Below are 20,402 nucleotides of genomic sequence, written 5' to 3' on the forward strand. Positions count from 1 at the left end.
ACTGTAACTTCCCAAAATACTCAACTGAAGAACCCACTAGTAACGTAACGAGCTGACCACATATATTCCTGGAAGCAGCAGACAGCAATTGTAATCCTCCAGATGCTGAACTGGAAAAGGGCAATTCTAATTTAGACACTGTAAGTAGCTGTAAGTGCTCAATGAAAGTAACTCTGGAGGCGACCGTAATCATGGAGAGATGATTTAGGTAGAAGAATACTATAAAGGGAAGCACAAAAATTAATCTTTTCAATTTCCCATAAGCTTTGAGGAATCAAAGGAACTCAGAATGGAAGTCAACTGGACAATAGTATTCAAGAACACATTGTAAAAAGCTTAGAATATCTGTATGGTAGAAATGAAAAAAAAAAAAAAAAGGTGGTACTGATCAACCCCAAACAAAGTGGAGTTGAGAATCATCTAGGGAATGATTCTGAATCAAGTAGAGAAAAAAAAAATATCACCAAAAAAGGGATTTTTAGGACTAAGCAGAGTGAATGTGAGGAATGGAAAGGAAGGGCTGCTCAGCAAAGACAGCTGTGTCAGAGGTCAGGAAGCAAAAGGGTAAAGAGAAATTGCCAAAGTCAAGTTGAATTAGATCACGCAAATAAAAATAAAAAGCAAAGACCAAAATGTTCTTCAGTGATACAAATTAAAAACAAACAAAAAAAAGAGTAAGGAAAGTGGCAGACTAGCAGCACTTGACTTTGTATCTTAAAACAAAACATGAAGGGAGAGGAGCTTTTGCTGTAACCGCATCAGGATGGTGAACAGAAGATGGAAAAAAATAAACCCACAGCACTGGTAAAAAACCCATTCAAACTATTAAACAGCCCATTAGCAAGTTAAAACTGAAAACAGGGCAATTTCTAGTCAGGAAGGGAGGTGAACAGCCTGTCCACAGGGCAAGCACCTGAGAGGGGACCAATTTACTCAGGTTGGAAGCCTATTCCCTCCTTGCTGCAACAACCTGAGATTGGGCTTTGTAATCAACACGGCCTCGTGAAATCTGCTGTTTTGAAATATGCTCACCACAACCAGCTCACAGAGTAACCTCAAAAACAGGATGATGAGAGAGTCTCACGATGTGTGTAGAAAAATATTTTAAAAATAAGATTAAATGGGATTAATTGCCACCTGTATCCTCATCCCACAGCACCCAGAGGCAAGGATGCTCTTGGTGCTCTCCTCCAGCATCTTCACATCCCTTTTCTGACGTTAGCAAAGGTCTTCCACACTTGGAGGTTTACAGGAGGGGAAGGTGGTTATTTAGAAGCACTGGTCATTTGAGTCTTTTTTGAAGAGGAACCAAAGATACATCACCAAAACAATAATAATCTGTTGCTGGATGAAAGCAGTCTGTCTCATGTTTACCTATTAAAATTTGGTAGCAAATACATTGAGACAAAAACCAAGCTTTGCTCTGAATAACCTTAACATAACAGAGATATCCCTGGAGTTCACTCCCAAACTTCAGCATCCTGAGCAAATGCAAATTACATCATTCATAAGCACTGCAGGACTGTTTCTTCCACCACATGTAATTAAGAAAAGCTGAGAAAGCTGGGACTATAAAAGTGGGCAGTATGAGCTAGTGTTTAAGTTTTCTCATCCTCCAATAAAGCATTGCTGTCAGAGCACACAGTTGCCTTTAAGGGATGAGAAAATATTCCCAAGTGCAGAGAAAATAAGCTGTAGCTCCATCGAGTCATATTCAATCATGCACGCAGCAGCTGGTTTTGTTCCTGCCGTTTATTGAGAGTTAAACTCAAAACCTCTGCCACAACAGAATTGTCATCACACAAGCCAGGGAAGCAAACCTATTATTGTCCAGAATTATTATTATGTTGTACTATTAACCAAGACAACCTAAGGAAAAAGTAAGAAGCTATGAGTAACTCCATGATTTATGCCCAGCTCCAGGGCTGGTCATCATCTCCAAGCCAACTCAACTGGATGTACAACCAAACATATCATTGCTATTCAGGGCAATGAGGAACAGCTTAGCCTCTAACCTCAGGTCAGATTTGAAGACATCACAGAAAGACAATTAAAACCAGAACTAGCACATAGGCAGGCCCATGGCGTCAACAGGTGTTGGAGGATTCTGAGTCAGTTGTCTTGATGCAACGTGGTACACAGTGTTATAACTTGTAGCTGTAGAAGTATAAAAATGTACAAGTTTACAGAATGAATGAGGAATCAAAGCAGAATCTTCTCTCCAGTCTTCCCTTTTCTCTCACATCATTGCATTTTACAGTGTTTAGTCACCTCCCCAAATTCAGCTGCAGGATCAGCTCCTTAACTAAGCACTGGGAAGTTCTCCCTCTGCATAACATAGCAAAGGCAGAGATCTTCTGAGAAGAAAACCAGGATATAAGTAGGTATTCCCACTACAAGGACTGCTCCAGACAATGAGATGACCAATGAATATTTTCTCATGCTCTGTACCTGATGCCACCAACACAAAGAAAAATACTTGTAATCTCCCATCATCAAAATCTTTCAAGCATTGTTATACACCCAGATTAAGAATGCATCTAAGCCCATGAACAAATTCAGTGAGCCTCATGATAATTTAAGCATATGGCTCAAATGAAATACAAGACTGAATGTTCTGAATGAGGGCAGACTTTAAACCCTTTCATTACACACTTTTCAGTGCAAGACAGAAGCCCAACGCTCAAGCAGAGGAGACTGAAAGAGAACCAGGCTACATATCACAATTTATTTTATGGTCAGTGTCTTATCTTTCAACCAGGCTTGCAGGGAAAGAACAGCAGGGAAGAGGCTTAAAAATTCTTTCAAAGGCACTACTGCACCGGCTGTCTGCTAGTAGATTAATCATTTAGTGTCAATCTAGCAATAACTGTAATTGTTTTGGAAGACATCCATATTGCAAAATTGTAATAGCATATAGTAACAGTGAATTAAGTAGAATCCAACCTTTCTTCATTTAACATTTGCTTTAGATGTATTTTCTCCAACAAAGAACGAACGAACTTCAAGGAAAAAACCCATCATGTAGATTAAAATTTATTGATTACCCAGACACTAATTCCAGGCCAGCTATTTGAGATCTCTCCAAAGGGAAAGGAAGAGATAGTATTTACAGAAACTGCTTCTAATGAGAAAACTTTAAGGAAAGAAAGTGAACCAGAGAGCAATGAGCAGCAATTTTATAGAATATAAACAACTGTTTTCTCTTTTGCTCTTGTAATTGCATTTCCCTTTCTAACTACAGTCCCTATTCTTCAGAAACATCCACTGCTAGGCAAGGGTGATCAAAGCTCGGTTACATCACTGTAACTACAGGTAAAGCATGTTACGCCTTGCTTAAGCTACTTTTTCTCAGAGACAGCCTTAAATGTATCAGTTTAAGAAAAACATGACAACAACCAGTGTCATGGAGGGACTGTTCCTTTTCCCCCAGTGATTTAAAAAGCATAGTTTTGCACAGAGTTCCATAATGAAGAACTACTTTATTTCTAAAACAAATTCCAATATCCCAAGCAGAAAAGTTCACTTCAGAGAGGGCACCAAGCCCAAGTTACTGTTCTTAAAAAAAAAAAACAAAACAAAAAGACCCCAAACCAAACCAAAAAAAAAAAAGAAAAAAAGCTACTTTTTCCAAGTCTCCTCTTGACAAGTCAGTTTTGTTGAAGGTAATGATGAAGAAGTCACCCTTGTTGGCTAAGGACTTGGGGAATCAACATGGGTCTCTGCTCCTTCATGGAGCTTCACATGGTTTTCTGCAGGCAGAAGACACTGCTGCAAAGCTAATCCTCGATACACTCCCTGTGTTACAGCTACGGGATGCCAAGGGTGCTGAAGCTCCAACACTCGGGGTAAGTAAGGAAACCTGACCACACGGCTGTCGCAGCTCCTAACAGCCCTAGGCTCTGCAGGTACTGGATTTACCTTCATCAGATATGAAGTACATCAATATGTTCCCCCATCATCAGAGAAAGGGAGTCAAAAAAAGCTAAGAAGAGCAGAAAGCAACTATGGTTTAAAGAATGCTCTGAACTGAGCTACAGCTGAGCTTGCACGCAAAGAGATCTGGGTTTCACAGACAAGCAGCAAATGACAGGAGAGGAATTAAGTCAACAGCCATTTGCCAAATATAACTTTCAAAAACATTTTGTCAGAAAACCGCAGCTTTGGTGGAGTGAAGCAATAGGATGGAATGGACATTCTCACAGCATCATGTTTTTATTTAGAGAAGACAACCAAGAAAAAAATTAAATACAACTTGCAGATGGTCTGTCTCTGAGTGGCCTCCATAGAACCCTCTGTGCCCTGACTCCAGGTCAGCAATATTCCATCTTCTGCATAGCCTGCAGAAGTATTAGCAGTAATTAAGAAAAGCTAACTGTAGTGATAAGCCAGATCTCTATAAAAGACATACATGCAATACTGATATATATTTTTTTTCTTTCACTTTTTGGTGGACTAACATGGCACACTCCTTATAAAGACATTTTTCAAGCGCTTCACAGTTGTTCCTCCACCTCACTGAATCCCAGATGGGACACTTGGCAACACTCATCCCACTAGGTCTCCAGGACAGCACCAAAGACTTCACGTGTGGTCACCACGAAGATATTGCTCTTTCAAATCATAATGCAAATGTGTGAAGCACAGTTCCTGGGAATTTGCTGTGATCTCACTAAAAGCATTGAGAACCACTGACCTAGTCCAATACCTCTTTGCTCAAATAATTTCTCCAAGAATTTTGGCATCCAACCACCACCCATTTGGCCTATATCACCTGTTTTCAAGTGATGCACCCCCGACCTAAAAGCCTCCAAGAGGATGAGAACCCACCATAGCCAGTAAAAATTTACTTCAAACAGTGATGTTCTTCCACCATTAAGCAGGCAAACAGTGCACAGCTTTTTGCTGTGGTAGAGGTAGGAAAAGGGAAATTGATCACTTTTTGCGGTCTCTCTCTTTGTACCACATATAGCTCAGTGCTCACTTGTGCGGCTCACTGAAAGATTAGTTGGCTCGTTCAGACAGGCAAGGGTAGACTCTTAAGACGTTTAAGTGATTTGGGGCAGGATGATCATCTGTCTCCTCCCTGCCCATAATTAACTGTTCCATGGCCCTGGTCTGTGCAAAGGCTGAGCATGCTGGGGAAGCTACTGAAGCAGAGGAGTTGAGCTCCTTCCAGCATGATCAGCAGCATCCCTTCTCCCTCAGCTTTCAGTGGTTGAAAGGAAGTTGGCACAAAGGGAGCCGATCCCATTGATACTCCAGGATCCCACTTATTCCATCTAAAGCTCAGTGTTTCAAACAGCAGGAAAATTAAACAAAGCTTTGCAGTAAGTCAATAAATTGTGCTGTATATCTATGCTCGGATGGTTCTAAGGAGCATGACAAACCTGAAACAGCCTGCAAATTTCTAAAATTAAACAGTTCTTGGTGTTACAGAGGTCAGCCATCTGTTCAAGTTCATGTTATAGTTATAATTTAACCCTTCTTCTTCCACTCTTCTCTCCTGACTCAAGCATACTCCCTAGGAAGAAGAGAATATGGCTGAAGTCACCACAACTAGACAGCCTTCCTCTTCCACAAAGAACTGCCCACAAAAAACACGTTTATGGTTAGGACAGACTACGGAAGCAAACAAGAAAAGTGGTGGCAAGGTATGTTATCCAGGTCTCGCAGGATAGCCAAAGCCTGCAGAGAGCCAGGACTGCAGGTGACATTCAGAAGAGAATTTATCAGGTTCTGAAAGCTGCACTCAACACCTCCGACTTGGCAGGAGACCTCTGGACCTCCATCCCATCATTCCCAAACTCTGCTCAGTCTTGCAGGGCTCCTAGAAACACTACACAGTATTGCAACATCCAGCTTTAAACTGTCATGTCATGACATGGAGAAAGTGAAATATGGCTGCTCTCAACTGATTTCACATACATTTCTAATGTTGCTTGCTTTATAAAAAAAATCAGAGTTATCTGGAGTTATTCAGCAAGCAAGGCCAGCCCCAGGCTAAAACTGAGTTTATAGGGAGAGAAGTGGGCTTTAAGTTGTGTATGGTATGAAGAGAGATGATGCAAAACCACCGAATTCTGCTGTTTGGCATCTTTTCACAGTCTGGGTTGCCCTGTCCTCTCCTCTATTCCTGGCAACAAGAGACAGAACAAAATCCCTGATGAGTTCGGATAAAGATGAAGAATGAGGGGGACAGGGAGACAGAAACAAAACAAGCTATTTTCAGAAGAAATCAAGCCTGGGCAGGGGAAAAGTAAAAGTTAAAAAGATGTGAAAGTGGTTGACTGAGAATGGGGTGGTTTTTTGCAACCGTCAACCCTCTTGAAACATGTCTTCAAGGAAACCAACCAACACATTTTAAATCATTGTCCGCCAGGACCTCTGGCACAAGGGAAAAGGCAAAACATGCATCTTTACATCTTCAGCTTTAGGCTGGCAATAATGATTTCAAAGGAAACAAGGAAATACGTTGCTTTATTGTGTATCATTTTAAACGACCAGGAGTTGGAACAGGTTTTGATGAAGAACTTTGGATAAAATTCTGTATAACAGCGACATTGTACAGAACTACCTACTCAGTTAAACACAGCTGAGTTTACATGGAGAAAAGTGTCCCCATACTAACTTGGAAACCCATCTTGGAACACGTGTGAATCCTTGGTGTTGCACGTGGGTTATTTCAGGGGAATAACAGTGCATGAATTACTGGAAACATTGCCATTCATTATTTTCTAACACTTCCGGCTTAAAGCCTAGCAAACACTTAGCAGCCTGACCTTTGGGAAGAATGTAAAGCAGTGCTACAGCACCAAAACAAAATATTTTCCTGGTTTTTCAAAGTTAATAGGACCTGTTTTATTTGAAGAATGGTAGCCTAAGGGAATCTGTTTCACTGCAAAACCATTTAGGCAGCTGTCATTAGTTTAAAAGCCCATTTTTGTTTAATGACTGCAGTTTCACATACTCCCAAAGCCATGCATCATAACTGTCATCCCTAAACCTCAGATTTATGAAAGCATACAGCAGCAGCATTGTACTCAGGGGTCTGCTGATATTCCCATTATTAAACCACTTCTTACAAATTTTGACTTGAATTTAAGTGCAACAAATCCTGTATTCTGCATGGGTGTTGTCATGGGAGGTGGATGCTGCTCCATTCCCCCAGGATGCCAGGATGTCCAGGCAGAGACATCATCACCTCAACCAGAGCATCCTGCAGAGCTGGAGGGATAAAGATGCTTGAGATGCAATGAGAAATAAAAAATAAGATTTACATTTGTTTAGGTGGACAACTCCCTTACCATCATGGGAAGGATTTGGGAGGGATGGAAAGCATGACAGGGCCCACTCTCCTACTAAGTCACACTTTATTCAGGGTGCAGAGAAAACATATGGCTGGAGGTGAACACTACCACAGAGTTGTTAAACATCTGGAAACAACCAAACAACCAGATAACCTGCAAAACCAAACCTCTTTCCTTAGACACCCAGCCTATGATCTTTAAAAGGTCACTAATTGAAGAGGACAACCTGAAGTAATTTCCCAGGTACTCCAAAAAATACGTCATTTAGTATCTGACTGCTTTGAAATGCCTTTTGCACGTGCTATCTTCTATCAGTCCTCCATTCAGCTGCCACTTTGCTGGTAAATTCATCTTTCACTATCTTTATAGTGATGAACAGGGATCATTCAATCCTCTTACCTCACTCTGTAACTGAGGAGTAGAGTCTGTCAAATATACTTGGTCAAACTCAAAACAAAAAAAACAACTAAAACCCAAGCAAAACAAAAGAAAAAAAAGCTCTTTTCTTCAGATTCAAAACATTTAGAAGACAAAGGAAAACTCAAGGAAGGTACTCCTAGTATATTCTGAAACCAATCAGCACAAGGTTTTACATCCCAAAGTTTCTATTTTGAGACACTCAAATTAACATATCTATTGTGCTCCTTGTTACAGTGTTAAAATATTTAATTATAATTCAGAGAGAAGGTACTTTAACCTAGAAAAAAAACTAAACAAAAAAATACTTAAAAACAACCTGCCTTAGTGATTTCAATACAAATGATCAGAACTAGATAACTAACCATCCTAACATATAGGTAGTAATGGTACATAACAAACAATGAGACACGATATATACCCATAAGGACACATGCCTTAATACTGACAGGCCACAAAATAATTTTTTGATGGTAAATCCTTAAAATGAAGTTTCCTCCCTAAATTACAAAAGACTAATATTTTTCCTAAATTATTTTTCCACTGGCATTTCATTGAATAAAATGTTAAATTACATTCCCTTTTAAATTCAATGAAGACCAAACATCATATTTTGTGGAATGAAAAATTCTGTAGCTGAGTCCATTTCATTTTTACTGTAGCAGATTTACTACATTTTGTGACCACACTCCATTTGCTGATGAAATCAATATGAAGACAATTAATTCTCAGGCTTTAGGGGGTAAGACAGCCAGTCAGCAAGCATTTAGCAGAGATCTCTCTCACTCCTCCTGCACCAAAGCAGTAACACAGGTACAGCTGGGATCTACAGCCCAGTCCTCTTCCAGCTCTCCAATCCTGCCTGCACTTGAACAGAACAGAGTAGTTCAGTTGGAAAGGACCTACAGTGATCATCTAGTTCAACTGCAGATCCTGATGCTTCATTCCAGACAACAGCAAAATCTAGACAAGGGACTGACAAACACGTCTGCTTTGCCCAGGAATGCATGTCAGCTCTCTGGAAGGGAGCAGTTGGGATTTTGGCTGCTAAGTGACCAGATTTGCTGGTAGCTCAAGGGTGATATTTATAAATACCAAACACATAAGGAGAAGGAAACAAAACTGCCTGGCTTAACTGAGACTCTCTTTGTTCACACAAAAATCAGTGTGCACCCCAACAATGCTCCCTGGAACTGCACCAGGTCACTGTGCAAGAGGAGGGCAATATCTGGATATAACAGCAGATGTACACGCAACACTTAGTGGTGCTGGGGGGAACTGCCCCCTCACAAAAAAAAGCCCCAAACCAAGCCCCCTGAACAAAACCATTACCAAAGCCATGGAGCCCAAGCCCCAGGCCCTAAAAGGGATGCAGCAAGACAGTTGCAGCAAAATGCTCAGACCTGTAAGTCTGCAAGGGGTTAGCCAGTTAAATGGTTAATTTTGCTATTGAAACACTTAAATATAGTTTAAAATAGATGTTAAGTATAAAAAGGATGAAGAACCAAACATATTAGATAGCTCAAAACCCTCAAAATAGAATGTGTTTTTCAGCCTTCACTTCAAAAAACCTTTTAATTAACATAAAGAAATTTTTCTCTGCCCTTCAGCCTGGCTATGCTCAAACCCAATGTGCATCCCACGTCAAAAATTATCCATGCATTTTATTATGGTAAAATTGACAGTTTACGTTCCTCTGCCCTAAATGGCATAACGGAGATCAGACATCATCAGCTGATTTCCACACCTAATGCAACAGCTCATGGTCAGCAAGACTGTGCAAGAAGCTGGCTGTGGAGCTGCACTGGTAAACCTACAGGATCTTCTCACCCCTTCAGTGGACATGCTGTGCTGCCCATACTGAACTGTGGAGCATCCTGCCACTGGCACTGGCTTTTTTTCTGTGAAAGTTAGTAGTCAACTACTTATTGAAAGTTTTTCTGAGTTCCTGGTAATTAAGGAGAAGGTTGTAAAAATTCCCATCATTAAATGTCTATTTCATTTCAAAGGAAGGTTTGATGGGAATTGAAATGCTCGTTCTGTCTCTCTGAATGTTCACAGTCACACAACTGCAGACCACACTCAAAACAACTGTGGCTGCTCGTGGCCACGTTCCCATCAGGATCCTGGCACCTTTGGGTGCCACAAGCCAATTACAGCAATTAAGTTGCTAGCCAGCCAGGCTGTCCTGGGATCCAGAGCCCAGGAGGATGTCCACATTCAGCCTCTCTCTCCATCACCACTCCTCCTGTCAACCATCACCTCTTGTTCCAAATGCCGATGAAGGCCAGAAAGATGCCCAGAAACTCTCCCTCAGGAGACAGTCTCCCATCCTAGCAAATCCTACAGGTGGGAAGTTTAGGGCTGGCAATGTCTTTCCTGCTGAGCTCCCCAGGAAGGGAAGTTGCATCCCAGCCACTCCCTGGGCTACTGTAACTCTGTTAGGTGATTCATAAAGCACCAAAGCAATGTTGTGAAGTCATTTTTGCACCCACCATCTCTGCAAACCATGCTATTAGTGGTAACTCCTCTCAGACCCATTGGAATCTCATTTTGATCAACTTCATATTTGTCCCAATTGAGAAAAATCACACCTCTTCTCATTGCATTCCCTTTTGAAGAAAGGTCATGATTTTTTTTTTTTCCTGTCCCTCTGGAAACACAATAGTTGGCAGCCTGTCCAAACTGCAGGGATCCAGACAGACAGACATGCTGTCTGTAGATATTTCTGACTGCATCCCTCAGCCAACCCCACATTTAGGATGCATGTTTATTTTTGCATTACCAGGGTACCAAGCTGCTACAGGGTAATGAGGCAGAGCAGAGCAAGATATGGATCAACTCCAAATTACCACTGTTTTTTGACTGAGAGGGGTGGGGCCTGATGTAAAAGCCAGCGAGGTGGAGGGACAGGAGTGCTGCTATGATGTCCAGGGAAGGTCTCATTTGCGTGAACTAGATGGCTCCACAAGGGCTCAAGTGGATGAAACCCACTGCACTCTCTTGGTGGCTGCTCAGATAACTGCACTGAGCATACCCAAACCTGCCTCCCTCTTACACCAAAGCCCCCTGCTTATGTCAAAGCTGTTCTAAGCAAGTACCAAGTCCCTGACACCATAAGCCAAGGCACCCTCTTATTTTATTCCAAGCCTGGTCAACATGATGGAGGTCACACGAAAATTAAAAGTGTAACAACTCACCACAGAGGAAAGGGGAAAAAAAAAGTGATGAGTTCATGACTAATCTTTGCAGCTCTAGCCATGGACAGGATTTGTACAGCCATGTTGATTTTTTGTAAAAATAGTAAATCGTATTACACCACGCTGCAAGACCAAAGATTCGCAATGATACCTTAATACAGCTTAAATAAAAATAGCACTACCTGAGTCAATCTGAGCATGATAATGCTTTGTAATCCCACACTCTTAGGGGATGAACAGTTGTATAGCAGTGAATCAACACGAGATACTTGCATTAAGAGACACTCCTTTTTCCATGTTATATAGCAGCATCTCTACAAAATGTAGAAGGCAGGTGGTGTTTGTGGGAGGCACAGTACACAGTGGGGAAAACAGGGCAAACACAGAACCCCACTATCTTCCAGACTGGAAATGCTGGCTAATAATTTACTTTTCAATAAGGAAAGACAGCTTTTAAATTATCCCCATACCAGTAAAGAATTAATAAAAAGTCTGAATTTTAGAAGTTTTTGAGAAGTGAGCAAGCCTGTGTGCACTCATGCAGAACATTCATTCATAAAAACAAACACAGATGAACAGCAGTGCTGCATATTTATTCTGGGGTTTTTTTTTAATATCCTTGAATGAGCAAACAGTGTATATGGAAAGCAAATGTGCAATACAACACAAAAAGCCTCAACAGTGAAAATAATAGCAAATCTATTTATAATTAAAATGTAAAAGACAAAGACTCAAACAGCAATTTTTAAAGGTGGTTAAGAAGAAAAATGCAAGCTTTGATTAATGACACACTAAATCATAATACATTCTTCTCAACTACTTTGTTACATAAGCCACTCACACAAGGTACTTCGTTTGCTATTGTGCTCCCCATTTGTTCTTTTTTAAGACACATTTTCCAATTAATTGCACCTCCCCCTTCCACTCTGCTCCTGCAGCATAGTTTTATGTATAGCAGACATCTGGCCCTTACAGATCACTCCAGACAGCATGGAAAGGTAATAGGAAAAGTTAACAACACTGCAAGGTCTTCCTTTCCCCAACAGGACTTGAATTTGAATCCTGAGACAAGGGAGTTTTCCAAGGCTGTAGCATAGATGATGCTGAAGGGAAGGAGAAAACAGCCTCCAATTCCCATTTGTCTTGCCTGCTCCTGTCTCCTGCTCTGCCCTGGTGCTCAGCCCAGCACTGTTGCTGCTTTTTTCTTCCTGCAGAGCCTGAATGCTCACAGGAGGGGTGATCCCATGGGAGCCTGGATATGAGGACACGGGTGGGCTACAGAGAAGGCAGGGAGATGCTGGCAGGGGCAGCAGAGGAGGAGACATGCTAGAAGGCATCGGGACTCAGGGATGAGGATATCCTGGTGAGGGGAGATGTTCTAGTAATGGAGAAGGTTCCAGAGCCAAGTCATGGGGAGAAGCCCTGCTCTATGCACAGGACATAGAGCATATTTCCAAAAATCATCCCAGCACCAATGGCAAGAACATTCCTCGTTTTCCATGCCTTGGCACAGGTGGTACTGAGATACCTCCAGAAACTCAACCCGCCAGTACTGCATGCAACCTCCCATTCAAGGGGACCCTCCTTTCCTCAAAAACAAACACCGCAGAGGTTTCAACTCAGCTTTCAGTTTAAAAATAGAGTGTTTCTCACAGCCAGTTTGGAAGGGCAGATCTGTCAGTCTTTGGCTGCAAAATGTTTCACTTTCATGTTCCACCAATGCACACCATCTCTGGACCAGAGAAGAGAGGAGCCCTGTTTCCATGTCCATGCAAGCAACAGGCAGTTTCTGCTGTGGATCACACCATTTCATGCCCCACCCTCTGCCTTCCCTGGCCATGGGTCACAGGCACTCATGCTCCTCCAAAACAGCACAGAGGCCAGAGCAATGTCACTGCTGTGGTCCCACTGCATCGCACCTGGGATGGAGACAACCCTCATGCCCACATCACATCTCCAAATCTGCAGCACAGTCACCCCGGCAGCAGCCTGAAACAAGACCTCCCAACACAGCTGTCGATTTGGCCATCCTGCCCAGGGTGGCCCTGACACGGGTGCAACTCTCATCATGTGTCTGGCTCCCTGGTCTTCCCTGCCCAGAGCTGCTTATGCACTTACAGGCAAAAATTCAGGTAAGCAGCTTGTTCACTCAGAGTCTGTGGTATCCCAACAGGAGAGCACCCGCGTGCCTATTCCCCCCTTCCCTGGCCAGCACCCTCACCTCCAGATGTGCTCAGCTGGGGCAAAATTCAAGCTACTTTCAGGCACTTCCATACACATTTTGTTTCCGTGATGCTACACGTTGCTCTGAAGCCACACATGTGCCACTGGCCACACATTACATTTTGGAAAATGCCCACCTGGCTCAGCACTGGCCTGTCTTCAAGGCTGTCTCTTACTACGCGTTAAATATGAACTGACACAGCCAGACCACTGTAAGGTTCCATACAAGAATTGTTATGCTCTGTAGATGTACCTTCATACCGCTATGGATTATGTAAATTCCAAGACTGAAATCATGGACATACCTGAATTTGAAATGGCAAGGAGGAATACAGACCATTAAAGCAGCAAAAAATGTGATGTATAAACACTCAACACCTCTAAACTGTTCGCAAAAGTGCATCAGGAGCCCAAGCTGCCCCAAAAGACCACAGAGCTTCATGCTTTTGAAAGCCCTACCCAAAGGGTCTGCCCAGGAGAAAGAAACATGAACTATGGCAAGCACAGTCTGGAGTATCAACAAGTGGGTTTTTACTTATACCCTGTTTGGGTGTTACCTGAAACAATAAGAAAAGAAAGTCCAATTTTAAGTACAATTTAAACAGACAGTTTAAAACTGCCTGGGCTTTACACACGTGGTTTTACAGTCACCAATCTCATATTCTCTGCTGTCCTCAGAAGAGAGTTTATTTCATTTTTCAACATCTCAAAAAAGATCCACTGAATATTCAGGTCCCAATTCAGCAGTTAGCAGTACAAACCATGCAGGTCTACAATACAGATCCCATCATAGTTGTGGGGACAGGGAAGAGGAGGGGTTCATAAGCTATTGTTCACAAGAGCATTTTGACAAAAGGCACATGGAATTCATGATTTGGCCTTGTAAGACATAAGCCTCAGTCAGAAAAACCATTTAAGGGTTAAATTAGCTTTCCCTTACACAGAAAATAAGGAAAATTCAGCTTACTAAGTAAGGGATGCTTTCACTGATGAAAGATGTAATGTATAACAAATACATTTATGGGGTATTAAGTAACCCCCTTATAAATAAAAACAATTTTCTGGCCAAAATGAACACGTATTTAGGGTGGACAGAAGCATCGCACAACACACCAAACTCCATCATCCTCCCCTGCCCTGAGAAGTAACCAGTGCAGACAGCTACATTTCAGCTGCACAAACAATTCAAATCAAACTGGGACCATATGTATCAAAAGGCATCTGATCTATGGGAAATACAGAGATTTGGAAGATGGAGAAGTCGATTAGAGGTTTGGGGCATTCCGACATAGTTCATTAGTCAGTCTGAACACAAGAGCTCTAATAGCTTGTATCCTGTGCACTAGGGAAATGCAATGCAAGGATGAACTTCCTGAGGAATTAATGGGTAATGATATAATTTGGTTAATCTCATTGGAAAGAAATCTAGAAGTGAAAGAGGAAACAGAGTATGTATTTCTCTAGAAAAAAACAAAAACAAATTACCAAGCAGAGTACTGGCTAGCACCTGTCAAAGAGATCAGCTCCACCAGAGGAAAAGAAATTGCACTGATTAAAATCAATGTAAGAGGTGACTTTGCACCTGCAATGCCACCACAGTGGCAGTTTTCAGCAATCTCGTTCTCCTGTAGCTCTTGACTGATTTAATGTTTCACTTACTTACAAATAAGAACCTAATGAAGTGCATACAGATGAAATATATGGAAGTCTTTGGTGCAGGCAGGACAAAATCAGTCACATGTGGCAGAGATTAGCATGGGTTATGCAGCTCATTTAACCTTCTGGAAGTTGCATTCCTTTAGATTAACACAGACAGAACAGAAGGGGAAAAAAAACCCCTAAGGTTGCTTTCTGACAAAGAAAACACTGTCCCACTGGAATGTGAAGGCTTTTAGCAAAAAATACAGTGTAATTTATACAGGTTTTCCCTAAATTCAAATATTTTTGAAAATGTAATGTTTTAGTTGACTTTTCAAGTCTCAAGAAATTCTTTTTGGTGCAAAGGTTTTGATGTCAAAGTCCTGCTCAAAGATTAGCCCTGAGAGCTTTAAAATTAAAGCATGCCATTACCTCAGCAAATGCAAACTTCTGCACCCAATGCAGAAAAAAAAACCTTTGTGTTTTCTATTCCTCATTTATTTTATCAATTACTAAATTAAAGAGTTCCTTGAAAGGAGCAGGATCTGAAAAGTACTCACCACCTATCTTGGAATCTCTTCAGAGAAAGTCCACAGAGCTCAAGTACCTGGAAAAGAAGACACAAACCAGACATGCTTTACATTACAGTTTTCTTAAAAGTGACAATCTTCACACTCTCAGCCTCCCCCTAAAAGCAAAAGAAATCAGAATAGTCTAAACGTGCAAAACCCCTGCTCCAGTTCTTACCCTACACTGAGAAACAACTTTGTTGTGAATTTGTATTTTATTATTTGTCCTGAAATAGAAAACATTTCCATGTTGAAAAATGCACAGATTTGTCTTGAATTCAAACAGCAAATTTTTCTGACACTCAATAATCTGTTGAAAACACTCTTCTTGCTTTAAATCTTTTTCTGTAAAACTCATCTTTCGAAATAAGCAAGTATCAAGTTCAGAGTCAGGTTTGCTTGACTCATACTACACAATATTGCCCTACTAAGACCTAAAAACTAGAGAAAAATAAAAGAAAAATATGAAAGAGCCAGTTTCAAGTTTTCTTGAAGCCATTAAGCATTGCTCTGAAAGGTTAGAAATCACCTTCTTTCAGTTGAGCATGTTTCTCAAGGAAGCAGAGTATAATAATTTGCATTCCTTCAGCATTTGTCATCTGTGAATGCCGAGGGTTCATCAGCCCTTAAGGAGTCACAGATAAGAGCACCAGGATCAAGCTCACCTGCCGCTGCAATTCCTAATCTCTCAAAATCTGTGGATTAGAAAATTGAAAACAAGTTACTTGCTCTGATTTCCACTCTCTCACAGAGCTGATCATGATTTTCCTCCACCACCTATGCCAGGCACAGCTGGGAAGCACTCATCTCCTCCAGCCCAACACACCAACTTCTTTCCTGCCAGATCCCTGTCTGACCCAGTAATCCTCTAACTTCTGCGAACAAAATCCCACCGGGTTTAGCTTCCAAGTGCCTCCAGCCCCTCCCAACACACACATTTGGTCTGCCCAGTGCCAAACCCCAGCCACAGACATTCCAGACATTACCAAAGCCTCCCAAGAATCTTCTTCAACACTTCACCATCCCTGCTTTGGGGCAGGATGATCCTGGCAAAGCAGTGTACGACCCACCACAATCCCAAGACGTTTTTCAGTGGAGCCCTCCAACCACCCCTGAGTAGTCTGTACAGTCAACCCATTCACCAGGGAGAACTGGAAGCCCACATTAAAGCCTTTGGGTGCAAATGACGGACCCTCCAAAATCATTATCTGATTCTGTCCAAAGCTATTTGAAAATCCAATGACTTTCCCAAGCGCTTGTAACATCCCCTAGTTCGGTGCTACCTATTGAGTCTGAACCAGCATTTTCTCAAATGCATCAATTACAATGACCCAAGCTACAGGGTCTACCTTTGGAAATCTTCACCCAATACTTCTGAGCTTGATGACACATGGAAGCTAGCTCTGGATCATGGTCAGCACACTCACCTTGTACCATCCATAACGCAAAAGTTTCACCAAAATTTCTTTTCCTTAGTTTTCTTCTATGAATATCAAAACAGTGCCAAAAACCTAACTAGGATTGAAGTACATTATATCATCTGCTCTTTTTCTATCCACCTGTTACTCTGCTCCAGAAGATGCTTAAGTGGGAAATAATTTATTAACTTCCAGAAAAACACTGTAATAAGTCAGAGTGACTGTACTGCAATTTCATCTCCTCCTTTTAAAAAATTTAGCACTATGTCATCTTTTGCTTTTTGATTGTTATGGTAACATCACAAATTCTCCACCGCTTGCTTTTCTGAAGTAAACACCATGAAGAAATTGAAAAGAAGTCAAGCAGCCAGCTGAAATGCAGTTCCCTCTACAAATCACAAGAACAAGACAAGTGTCACAGAAGTGAGGTCACGGTATCCTGCCCTGATGTGGAGTCCCCAGTCAACCCCTGAAGGTGCCCTCTCCCCTGATCACTGGTGATGCTCGTTGAACAGCTTTTACTGAAGACCAACCTTCCCATATGCAGCTTCCCAGCATCTGAGGGGTTGTTTTAAACAAACCCTCCCTAAGGCCCAGAGAGCCTGGAAGAAAAAATAAAGAAAAAAAGAAAACCCTTAAAGTGTGTGCTCTCTAAATGACTGCGTTCTTATTTTATCCTGGTATCTTCCCTCATCAGTGCAGATTTCAACTACATCAGTCTTCTGCTCACAGAAAGGAAGTTCCAAGACTCCATGAAATTTTTCTATTACTCTTGAGATGCCTGGATAGGCACTCACAGATGTGGCAACCTGGCAGCAACACAACCATTTAAGCAAATCATTTTAGATTCAATACCTTTTTATGAAGAAATCTTAGGATCCTCATCTCATACAGGGATGGATATTATCTCTCCAAGCTGCAAACCAAATAAAACCCAATGGAAAGGCAAGGTAAGGACTGAACTTGGTCACTGGCAAAATAGGAAACACAACCCCCAAACTCTTTTGATTTCTCTTCTGTGTCGCTGCTACAAAATTGTTGTGCCTTCCCCGTCCAACAAACCTTACAGAATAGTGTAAGATTTTTTGACCATATTTATATACTCACAATAAATGTAATTTCACGGTCCAGATGCTAGATTTTGGCATCTCAAAAGACTTTCAGCAAGAAAAATGGCTACATAAATTCTTATAATCATACAAAACCTTTGTTCCAACCTGAAGGAGTAGAGGGTAACTGGACAGCATAGGTTAATTTCTATGTTTACAGTCCGTGCAGTATTTAAATTCACTGCCAATTAAAAGGTCAGTATAATTGAATTAGCAGAAGCAACTTATGAGAGAAATTCAATTACAAAGCAGAATTAAAGGAAGAGATGTCAGAAACTTTTGGAGGCTGGACAGGAAGAGGTGCATCAATCTACTATTTTCAGAGCAGCTAGCAAAAAGCTTAAGGAGGAGACTGCTCCAAATAATAATTTGTAAATATCCTCCTTATAAAAAAAGCTTCATTAACAGATTTTTCTTTCAGACCATGCTTTGACCTATCTGGTAGGGGTAAAACTCCCTCTCAATGGTCAGACATCACCCACCTCTACCTTCCCTGAATGCACTGCAGCTCTGCCATGTCCTGTACAGTCCTCAGACCTGCCTTGGCTTGCACCAAAACCATTGCAGACGCCTTTATTTTTCTTTTGTTTTTCAAGGTGTTTTTAACCCCATTCATTTTCTTTGAGTCATAGATATTATATTTTAAGTAGATTTCTATCTACTTGATGAAGAAGCCTCAAGTGTTTTGGGCACTTTTCTTCCTTTAATGGTCACCATTTCACCCTGCCCTATTCTAGCCTCCATTTGCCCCCCTTTGGTTGATACTATCCTTGATCAACCTTGATGCTAATTACCAATAGGGCCCTCCCACACCTCCGAGGTTCATCTTTAATAACTGCATTAAGACAAATCAATACTGTTATTAACCTGGCCACATGTGGGGATGGTGTTACTTGCCTGCAAATGCCATATGCAGCAGGGGAGATATTCCCAGCACTATAAGAAGTCTTTGCACTCCCTTATTTGCAATTTCTTTTTCAACTAGACTCTGCTATTTTATAAAAATGAGATGGGTTTTTTTTTCTCTTTTTCTTGCAAATGCAAACTGATGAAGGCTTGTTGGATATTTTCCAGTCCTCTTCACATGTGAGTAGCAACAGTCCACGCACAGCCACAAAACTAATTGTCCTGTCACTTGGTTTGCAGTTGGGCTCAATGTTCATTGTAGGACCCTTCCAACTGAACTATTCTATTCTACTCTAACTTTACTCCAGTCACCCCTAGCCAGCCGACTCATCACCAACCACAGTACCTGAACTTTGGCTGTTCACTTCTACATACACTGTGGATGCATCCAGACAGCACGTGCAGCCATGCCAGCACTCAGACTGGCTGTCCACCTGCTCTGGAGTGTGTCCACCCAACCCCTTCCTCCAATGCACAATCTCTTCCCACTCACATCTCACTCCCTTCTCATCTTTCCCACCAGGCCCATAAGCCACCATGCTCTGAGCCCACCTGGACACAGAATTCAGCCCACAATGCAAGGAAAGTCCTAGAGGGCTCTAGGCCCTTACTTTCCAGAAAGGGCATCAGTCAGTTCACCCTGGCAATCAAAGGACAATCACTACTCAAGCACACTGCCAACCTCACCAGGGATCACCCTACTCAGTGGGACTCAAGAGAGCCTAGAGGCCACTGCAGCCCAGCACAAGCTCCTGGACAGGTTTTCCACCCCATACCGAGCTCCACAGTGCTATAACTAGAGAATTAGACACTGGCTAATGTAAATGCTAATTCAAGTCTTCTTCTAAATGTCCTGCTGTGGTTGCAGTGCAAATACATCTCAGACTGTGCGTCCACTGAGAGGCTGGTACCGCTGAGAGAGATTTTTGTTGTGTCCTCAGCATAAACTGCTGCCCCTCCTTTCTTTGCCTCCGATACCTCTAGTGCCACCTCTTCCATTATCATTTTGCCTAAGCAATATGCTTGCAACACCCCCAGTAATTATAATAATAGTAATAATGCCAGAGCATGAAGGAAACACCGAGCACTGACAGTAGCAGGAAATGGCAACAGGGAGGAGTTCAAAACATTGCTCAGAGGCTGTGTATGCTTATTTGGAGCATCTCCTGCACCTATTGACTGAACAGACTGAACAGGCTCCCAGGCTACTTTAATTTCACATGCTGTAAAGCAGCCTGCATTTTCAGAAGCTATCCAACTCCTGCCAGCTCTCTGCCTTCAGGGTTTCCCTTCTGCAGTTTATTTAGACAACATTCCAACATAAATTTTTGCAACCTAAAGCCTGTTGCAGTAACACTGGTACTTACATCTGCTCACAAATCAACCCTGACACCGCTTGGTGAATTTAACCTGTAATACTGAGGTGCTAAATGCAAAGCCAGGTCCAGCTCTCAGCAGAGAAGAAGAAAAAAAGAATGGTGGATATAGAATCATGTAGTTTATCATATATATCATATGGATATAGTTTGGGTTGGAAGGGACTTTTAAAGGTGATACAGTCCAACACCTCTGCAATAAGCAGGGATATCTTCAACTACATCAGGTTGCTCAG

General features: G+C 41.8%; 1 protein-coding gene across 2 annotated transcripts in view; it reads right to left on the reverse strand.

Moving 5' to 3' along the window:
- The window catches only part of HPCAL1 (hippocalcin like 1), an 80,130-nt gene that overhangs the window by 34,456 nt on the left and 25,272 nt on the right, over positions 1-20,402 (reverse strand). For both annotated transcript variants that reach the window (XM_051778398.1, XM_051778397.1), the window contains exon 2: positions 15,349-15,395. The gene's annotated coding sequence lies outside the window, so the exon portion shown is untranslated. The remainder of the gene's footprint in view (positions 1-15,348; positions 15,396-20,402) is intronic.

The sequence above is a fragment of the Manacus candei genome, unplaced genomic scaffold, assembly GCF_025592945.1.
Source record: "Manacus candei isolate 608988 ecotype Guabito, Panama unplaced genomic scaffold, ASM2559294v1 h1tg000011l, whole genome shotgun sequence".
In the NCBI taxonomy this organism is placed as follows: domain Eukaryota; kingdom Metazoa; phylum Chordata; class Aves; order Passeriformes; family Pipridae; genus Manacus; species Manacus candei.